At 34.5% G+C, this 9,233-nt stretch overlaps 1 long non-coding RNA gene and 1 pseudogene across 1 annotated transcript; one reads left to right on the forward strand and one right to left on the reverse strand.

Annotated features, from left to right (window-relative positions):
• The first annotated feature begins 226 nt into the window (after nt 1-226).
• Nucleotides 227-4,839, forward strand: LOC106335423 (annotated as a pseudogene).
• A 1,879-nt stretch (nt 4,840-6,718) lies between these two features.
• Nucleotides 6,719-9,233, reverse strand: LOC106299328. Its single transcript, XR_001261746.1, has 3 exons — nt 8,924-9,233; nt 8,535-8,633; nt 6,719-6,902 (listed from the first exon to the last, which is right to left on the reverse strand). It is a non-coding gene; the product is annotated as an uncharacterized LOC106299328 (long non-coding RNA).

Here is a 9,233-nt window from a genome sequence, read left to right on the forward strand (position 1 = left end):
GCAACTAGAAAATCCAATCGCAGAGATATTTAAGTAAACTTGTGAGTCTAAAAGGTGAAGATGACAACAATCCAATCTTAAGTTTCAAAACAACTAGAAAATCCAATCGCAGCAACATATCATCAATTTATAATGAACATGAAATGATGATACCTTGATCAGATCGGAGACACGAGATAATGAGATATAAAGACGACGACGAATCGAGGACGATGCAGAGGCGCATATGACGACAGACGATGCAAGAGCGCAGACGACAACGGATCGAGAACGATGCGGAGGCGCCGACGATGGACGACAATACGGAGCCGAGACAGAGACAACAGACGGCGATAAGAAGACGACGGCACAGCTTCGTCGGAGAAGACGGCAAAACTTACAAAAAAAATTCAAAATGTTTTTCTTTTATTATTTAATAGTTTAGGTTAAATTGATTTGTGGGTAACCTGGTAATTTGCTATAATTAAATGAAACATTTCTGTCAAATTGAGCCTTGGAGTCTATATTGGGAAAAAAAAACTTGGTTTAGGGCTATCTAGGGTCATTTCTCTTTAATATGACCATTTGCCATTTTACTTTATCTTCTTCTACTGTATGACTTTTTTTTGGCATCTCATGTCCGCTGTCGTTATCTCCGGCATCGCTCATCTTCATTGTCATCATCTTCTCTGTCGTCATCTACGTCTGTCTCCCTCAGCTCTAATCGCTGCGCCGCTGATTATTTCGTCGTATCAAACTATCTCGTAGGCAATGCAAGACGGATATCGTCCTCCACGTTGATGTCGTCTCCAAGGTCTTTTCATTTTTTTGCTGCTGCTAAATCTGAATTTCCGATTTCTCTCTGCTCAAATCACTCATGTGTGAGGTTTATTCTGACTACTATTGTAATCTGTCCAAATTAATTGTGGAGAATCATCATATTGTTGCTTCCATTGTATTGAATCTCAATGATCAAAACTCTAAAATTCTTGATCATGGATTCATTTATCATGTTTAATGAGGAGAATTGGGTATAACTTCTTCTTAATACAGTCACCGCATCTCTGTTTTCTGGAACAATTAGATCAATCTATGATTCAATCATTGTTGATTCAATCATTGTTACTCTTTCTATGGCTACTTCATCTTGAGATTATACTGGATTCTCAATCACATATAACGATCAGTGTCTAAGCTGTGTGGATTTGATTGCGGGCTTTGATGCTAAAAATGTAATCTTTGAATTCATTTTAAGTGTTTATGGTTCACACTTCACACATTATAGAAATCTTTAACGATTTAAAATGTCCTTTGTGTTTTGTTTGTGTATAGAAGACACTGACCACATGTATTTTTGTTTGGTTTTATTGTCTTTTCAATCACGTCATGGAAAATCTTACCTCTTCAGTAAGGTGTACATTAATCTACTTTCATATTTTATTTGGGATTTTGTCATCCTCCTGATTGAAAATTGTTTTATTGCATGATCAAAACTCAATAGGACTAGTTATTGCATTTTTACTAGTAGTCGTTTGGTTTTGTGTGGACGGAGCTAATGTATATACTGGAAAGAAAAAAGATAGGATGATGATGCCCGGACTTCACACTATTGTCAATATTTACTTCGTTAAAAGCGGCTTTTATGTTGGATGGAGATATAAGAAGAAAACATTCAATGCTTCTCTCTTTTTTTTTTCCTCTTGCCTTTGATTATCTAAATGTTTCTTGGTATCAACCTTTTGTTTGTTAATCAGGAGTTTGCTTTTGAGAAAAACCAAAAGTACAAGGAAGGAAAATCAGTCCTTGAAAGGTAACTAACGGACTAATACCAATCCCTGGTTTTGTCTTGTTTTGTTTTAACAAAGTATTTTCTGAGTTGAGATGTTAAATGTGTTTCATATTCTTGACATGTACAAGGTTTGAGACCTATAGAACAATCTGGATAACTCAAGAAGATGAAGCCGGAGAAAGTGATACTTATGATTGATTGATGATGCTTCTTCTCAAATAACTCATTATCTTATTTGTATATTCTCTATTCCTTCAACTTTTGTATCATTCTTTTTAAATTTCTTTTCATATTAGGTTTTTGAAACTCATCCTAAATATGTTACATGCTATCCTAAATAAGATATATTAATTTTTGTTAATAAATAAATTATCAAACGAGTGTCCACCGTATCCTAGTGGCTAAACTACTACTATTATCTAAGTTTGGACATTGTATCACAAATCTTATATGTAATTCAGTCTCGTCCAATTCTTATCAAACTATTCCGGAAAGATTTCCTAACTATGTTAAAAGCTATCCATAATATGTGATATGATTCAATACACTCATACTTTTGTTAGGATGAGTGTTATCCAACAAAAATGTATATTTACGTTTTAGTCTTTGATTTTGATGGTTTATTGATGATTACATGCATGATATGATCGTACACACTTATATTTTGTTTTGGAAACCCATCCCAAACATGTCACATGACATCATACATAAAATATATTTAGGTTTGTTAATAAATTCGTTTATGTTTTGATACTAACTGAGGATCAACCGTAGCCTACCGGCTAAACCACTACTCTACATTTGAATATACATGCCTCGTGTTCAATTTCCCTTGGAATCGGAACTTTTTATATTTTCTATTTAAATAAAACGCTGTTGTTTATATTTTTTAAATGCTAGGCCCAACAGATATAACACTATGGCCCAACGGCTGCAAAATATGGTACCGTTTTCAAGAGTACTCAGGTTCGATTCCCAGGACTTGAAAAACTTTTCCAAGTGTTTTATGAGTTGAGATGATGAATGTGTTTCATATTCTTGACAAGTACAAGGTTTGAGGCCCAGATGGGAACAACATGGATAACTCTAGAAGATGAAGCCGGAGAAAGTGATACTGATGTTTGATTGATGATGCTTCTTCTCAAATAACTCATTATCTTATTTGTACATTCTCTACTCCTTCATCTTTTCTATCATTCTTTTCAAATTTCTTTTCGTATTAGGTTTTGGAAGTCCATCCCAACTATGTTACATGCTATCCTAAATAAGATATATTAATTTTTGTTAATAAATAAATTATCAAACGAAGATCCACTGTATCCTAGCGGCTAAACTACTATTCTTACTGTTCTTATCGAGGTGTGAACATTGTATCACAAATCTTATATGTAATTCAGACTCGTCCAATACTTATCAAAGTATTCTGGAAAGACTTCCTAACTATGTTAAAAGCTATTCATAATATGTGATATAACTGAATACACTCATAATTTGTTTAGGAAACTCATCCTAAACATGTCAATTGCTATCCAACAAAAATATATATTTACGTGTTAGTCTCTGATTTTGATGGTTTATTGATGATTACATGCATATATGACCATGATTACGTGATATGCTCTTACACACTTATATTTTGTTTTGGAAATCCATCCTAAACATGTCACATGGTATCATACATACGATATATTTAGGTTTGTTAATAAATTTTTTTATGTTTTGATACTAAACGAGGATCCACCGTAGTCTAGCGGCTAAACCACTACTCTATCTATATTCGAATCATACATGCACAATTTTCCTCGGAATCAGAATGTTTTATATTTTTTAATTAAATAGAAAGCTGTTGTTTAATTTTCCTTTTTAAAATGCTAGGAGTCAGTAGATACACAAGGTTTTGTCTTGTTTTGCTCTTGAGAGGTAAGTAATCGACTAATCCAAATCCCAAGCTTTGTCTTGTTTTGTTTTAACGAAGTTTTTCTGAGTTGAGATGATGAATGTGTTTCATATTCTTGACAGATACAAGATTTGAGGACCAGATGATAACAATCTTGATAGCTCAAGAAGATGAAGCCGGGGAAAGTGATACTAATGATTGAATGATGATGCTTCTTCTCAACTAACTCATTGTCTGATTTGTACATTCTCTACTCCTTCATCTTTTCTATCATTCTTTTCAAATTTCTTTTCATATTAGGTTTTAGAAATCCATCCTAAATACGTTACATGCTATCCTAAATAAGATAGATTAATTTTTGCTAATAAATAAATTTTCAAACAAGGATCCACCATATCTTGACGGCTAAACTACTACTCTTATTACTCTTATCTAGGTGTGGACATTGTATCACAATTTTTATATGTAATTTGGACTTGTCCAATACTTACCAAAGTATTCTGGAAAGACTTCTTAACTATGTTAAAAGCTATCATGAATACGTGATATGATCGAATAGACTCATACTTTATTTTGGAAACTCATCCTAAACATGTCAAATACAATCCAACAAAATATAAATTTATATTTTAGTCTTTGATATTAATGTTTTATTGATGATTACTTTCATATATGAACATGATTACGTGATATGCTAGTACACACTTATATTTTTTTTTTTGGAAACTCATCCTAAACATGTCACATGGTATCATACATAAGATATATTTAGGTTTCTTAGCAAATTCGTTTATGTTTTGATACTAACTGAGGATCAACCGTAGCCTACCGACTAAACAACTACTCTATATTTTAATCATAAATGCACCCGCGTTCCACTTCCCTCGGAATCAGAACGGTTTATATTTTTTAACTAAATAAAAAGCTATTGTTTATATTTTATATGCTAGGCCCAACAGATATAACACTATGGCCCAAGGCTGCAAAATATGATACTGTTTTCAAGAGTACTCAAGTTCGATTCCAAGGAATTGAAAAACTTTTCCAAGTGTTTTATGAGTTGAGATGATGAATGTGTTTCATATTCTTGACAGGTACAAGGTTTGGAGCCCAGATGGGAACAATCTGGATAACTCAAGAAGATGAAGCCGGAGAAAGTGATACTGATGATTGACTGATGATGCCTCTTCTCAAATAACTCATTATCTTATTTGTACATTAATTCTCTACTCCTTCATATTTTCTATCATTCTTTTCAAATTTCTTTTCCTATTAGGTTTTGGAAACCATCCTAGATATGTTACATGCTATCATAAATAAGATATATTAATTTTTATTAATAAATAAATTATCAAATGAGGATCCACCGTATCCTAGCGGCTAAACTACTACTCTTTCTATCCTTATCGAGTTGTGGATATTGTATCACAAATCTTATATGTAATCCAGACTCGTCCAATACTTATCAAAGTATTCTAGAAAGACTTCCTCACTATGTTAAAAGCTATTCAGAATATGTGATATGATTGAATACACTCATACTTTGTTTTTGAAACGCATCCTAAACATGTAAAATACTATCCAACAAAAATGTATATTTACGTTTTTATCTCTGATTTTAATGGTTTATTGATGATTACATGCATATATGAACATGATTACGTGATATGGTCGTACACACTTATTTTTTTTTTTGGAAACTAATCCTAAACTTGTCACATGGTATCATACATAAGATACATTTAGGTTTGTTAATAAATTTATTTATGTTTTGATACTAATCGAGGATCCACCGTAGCCTAGCTGCTAAACCACTACTCTAACTATATTCGAATCATACATGCACCCGCGTTCAATTTTCCTCAGAATCAGAATGTTTTGTATTTTTAATTAAATAGAAAGCTGTTGTTTATAAATTTTTAAATCCTAGGAGTCAGTAGATACACATGGTTTTGTCTTGTTTGCTTTTGAGAGGTAAGTAATCGACTAATCTCAATTCCAGGTTGTGCCTTGTTTTGTTTTAACAATGTGTTTTCTGAGTTGAGATGATGAATGTGTATCATATTCTTGACATGTACAAGGTTTGAGGACCCGATGGGAACAATCTGGATAGCTCAAGAAGATTAAGCCGGAGAAAGAGAAACTAATGATTGAATGATGATGCTTCTTCTCAAATAACTCATTGTTTGATTTGTACAATCTTTACTCCTCCATATTTTCTATCATTGTTTTCAAATTTTCTTTTCATATTAGGTTTTGGAAACTCATCCTAAATACATTACATGCTATCCTAAATAAGATATATTAATTTTTGTTAATAAATAAATTGTCAAACAAAGATCCACCATATCCTAGCCGCTAAACTACTACTCTTATTACTCTTATCTAGGTGTGGACATTTTATCACAAATTTTATATGTAATTAAGACTCATCCAATACTTATCAAAGTATTTTGGAAAGACTTCTTAACTATGTTAAAGTTATCATGAATATGTGATATGATCGAATACGCTCATACTTTATTTTTGGAAACTCATCCTAAACATGTCAAATGCTATCCAACAAAATGTAAATTTATGTTTTAGTCTCTGATTTTAATGGTTTATTGATGATTACGTGATATGCTCGTACGCACCTATATGTTTTTGAAACACATCCTAAACATATCACATGGTATCATACATATGATATAATTAGGTTTGTTAATAAATTCTCTTATGTTTTGATACTAACTGAGGATCAACCGTAGCCTACCGGCTAAACCACTTCTCTATATTTGAATCATACATGCACCTGTGTTCGATTTCCCTCGGAATCAGAACGTTTTATATTTTTTAATTAAATAAAAAAATTGTTGTTTATATTTTTTAAATGCTAGGTCTAACAGATATAACACTATGGCCCAACGTCTGCACAATATGATACCGTTTTCAAGAGTACTCAGGTTCAATTCCCAAGGCTTGAAAAACGTTCTCAAAACTATAAAAGCCAATTTGAAAATTACAATATGAAAATATTCAGTAACCAACATAAATAAAACAAACATCTTCATCATTCATTACAGTCTTCTTAGAAACATTTTAGTATTTGTCTAAGTCAACGTTCATAACAAAAAAAATTCAAAACATAGAGTCTTACATAACCATAAATTATTACAAATATTTATCTTTCTCTTTCCTTAAATATTTTATCCATAAACTTGTTAAAGATCTCACTGCTCCTTATGTCTAGTGCAGCTTTGAAGACACAACATGATAAAAGAGTATTAGAAAGATACATCATCAATCAAATGAGGCAATAAACAAGTTTAAAGACACATAGATTTATACAATCAATAACAAAATCATGAGCAGTCTTTTGGAATACCTTCCAAAATATTTTACAAATGATTCCTAAAATTCTAAATACCATAATGGTCAACAGAGACGAATCTTAAGCAAGTAACAAAGAAGATTGTGGGAACCGAAATTCGCACCGTCGATTTCCGTTGAATTAGGAAAGTTAGGAAAACCCAAATTTCCTAGAGGTCCCAGATATCTGCTAAACCACACGTCAAGCAATCAAGAACACGAAAAGACAGACGGAAAAATATGAGAATCAAAAAAAGAATAAAATTGATCTTATTCTGAATCTGCGTATGAGCGTTACAACAAGGTACGTGCCTTGGCTGCGAGACCTGTCGGCGAGATCCCTAGTTCTAGCACCTAAGACTGCAGAAAACCTAATTGAGTCGCAGATCGAATAACGAAAACGAAAAGTTGCCTATATTGCTCTAAGTATTTCTCTGAGTAATAATTCTTTTGTCCCCCTCCCCCTTCAACTTCGATCCTCTTATATACTCCTTCTAAGGAGGTTTGCCTTTTCCCTTTCTGCATTCGATCGAGTTTATCGCTTCGCGGAAATATTTCATTTTTTCGATCTCTATATTTATCTTCGGAAACTTGACATTTATCCTTCGAACTTGACATTTATCTTCTTCTGGGTAATAAATGATAGACCGTCGTAGCGACTGGGCTTGATTTCAAAAATCGTAAGTAGGCTCTTTGCCGCGTTCTGGGTCCCTTCGGGCCCTTTTTCCTGACTTTAAGCGTTTTTACGATTTTATAAAAAGAGCGCTTTCGAAACGACGTCGATTCCGAAGAACATTCAAACTCCTCGTATAGCATAGGCGATCCTGGGTGTTCAGCTAACCGCTGCCATATTATACGATCAATCCGAATGTTATTCGAGAAAACGAGTTCTTGCGGTTTTTAAATCGTAAAGTTCCAACGATACCTCCGATCGAGACGAAACAAGAGCGAGTTTGATACAATCTCGGGAGAGGAGTTACAAGGACGATGTGAAGATGGATTCTGGTCAATTCAGCTCGGCCGTTCGCCGAACTGGACTGGTCCAGCTCGGCGAACGGCCGAGCTGAAACTGTGGTTGATCCAGCTCGGCCGTTCGCTGAACTGGATTGGTTCAGCTCGGCCGTTCGCCGAGCTGAATCCGTGGTTGATCCAGCTCGGCCGTTCGCCGAACTGGACTGGTCCAGCTTGGCGAACGACCAAGCTGAGTCCTGCGGTCGATCCAGCTTGTCCATTTCGACGAGTTGACCATTAGACCTTAGGTAGTTTTTTTTGGTTTCCGATTTCTTTCTATATTTAGGGAAGTGAGATATGCTCTGGAAGTTTTTCTGACGTTGATTTCGTCGTAACCGATTTTGACCCCAACAAAGATCATGGATAAACTCACGTGGATACCATAAAGATAGAACTGTAATAGATTAAAAATGACATTTAAAGACACTTGACCAACCAATTAAATTGCAAGAAGAATGAACAAAATCATGAACTTAATCACTTGATTTTACTAAACACAACTCTCACCAAAGGATTTCACAGCCGTTTCTGGAGAATGTTGGATCTGGAGTCGAGAATCTTTAGTAACTCCATGTGCAGTGAGGAAAGAGCTTTGGCTACTTACACCTACAGTAAGATCCAACACAAATTAAGCCATAAGATCCAAGAAAGTCGTAATAATAACAAACAATAACACCACACACAAAAAAATCCTCCGGCAATAATGTGACATGCACCGCCGCAGCAGCATAAACCTCGGTAGCGAAGAGCCCAAAATTCAGTTCACACTCTCACAGTCTCATCAAATCAATGAGTGTCAACAAATTTTAAAACCAAAACCACAAAAAATCTCATCCCACGCTCGTCAATAAAAAAAATAACACTACGAAACAAAGAAAAATCAACGGGAATCGAACCTTCGGCGTCTCCCAATGTCTCTGAATCCGATCGGAAATTTAGAGAAACGAGACGAAAACAGAGATGAAGAACAATGGCAGAAGCGACAGTGAACGAATAGGAGAAGTGTGGTGTTTAGACGGAGGAAATAACATAATTCGATCGGAAGAAACCACCGGAGATTCTCGGCTAGAGCTTACAATCGAGTGTGATGACTGTTAATGGTGAGATTCACGGCGATTACACTGCTGTCTCCGGCATCGTCGTCGTCGATTTTGAATATAAAGATCCCCCGTCGTCGAGAGAAACAATTTGAGTTTTTTTTTTTCA

This window comes from Brassica oleracea, chromosome C1 (genome assembly GCF_000695525.1).
Source record: "Brassica oleracea var. oleracea cultivar TO1000 chromosome C1, BOL, whole genome shotgun sequence".
Classification (NCBI taxonomy): domain Eukaryota; kingdom Viridiplantae; phylum Streptophyta; class Magnoliopsida; order Brassicales; family Brassicaceae; genus Brassica; species Brassica oleracea.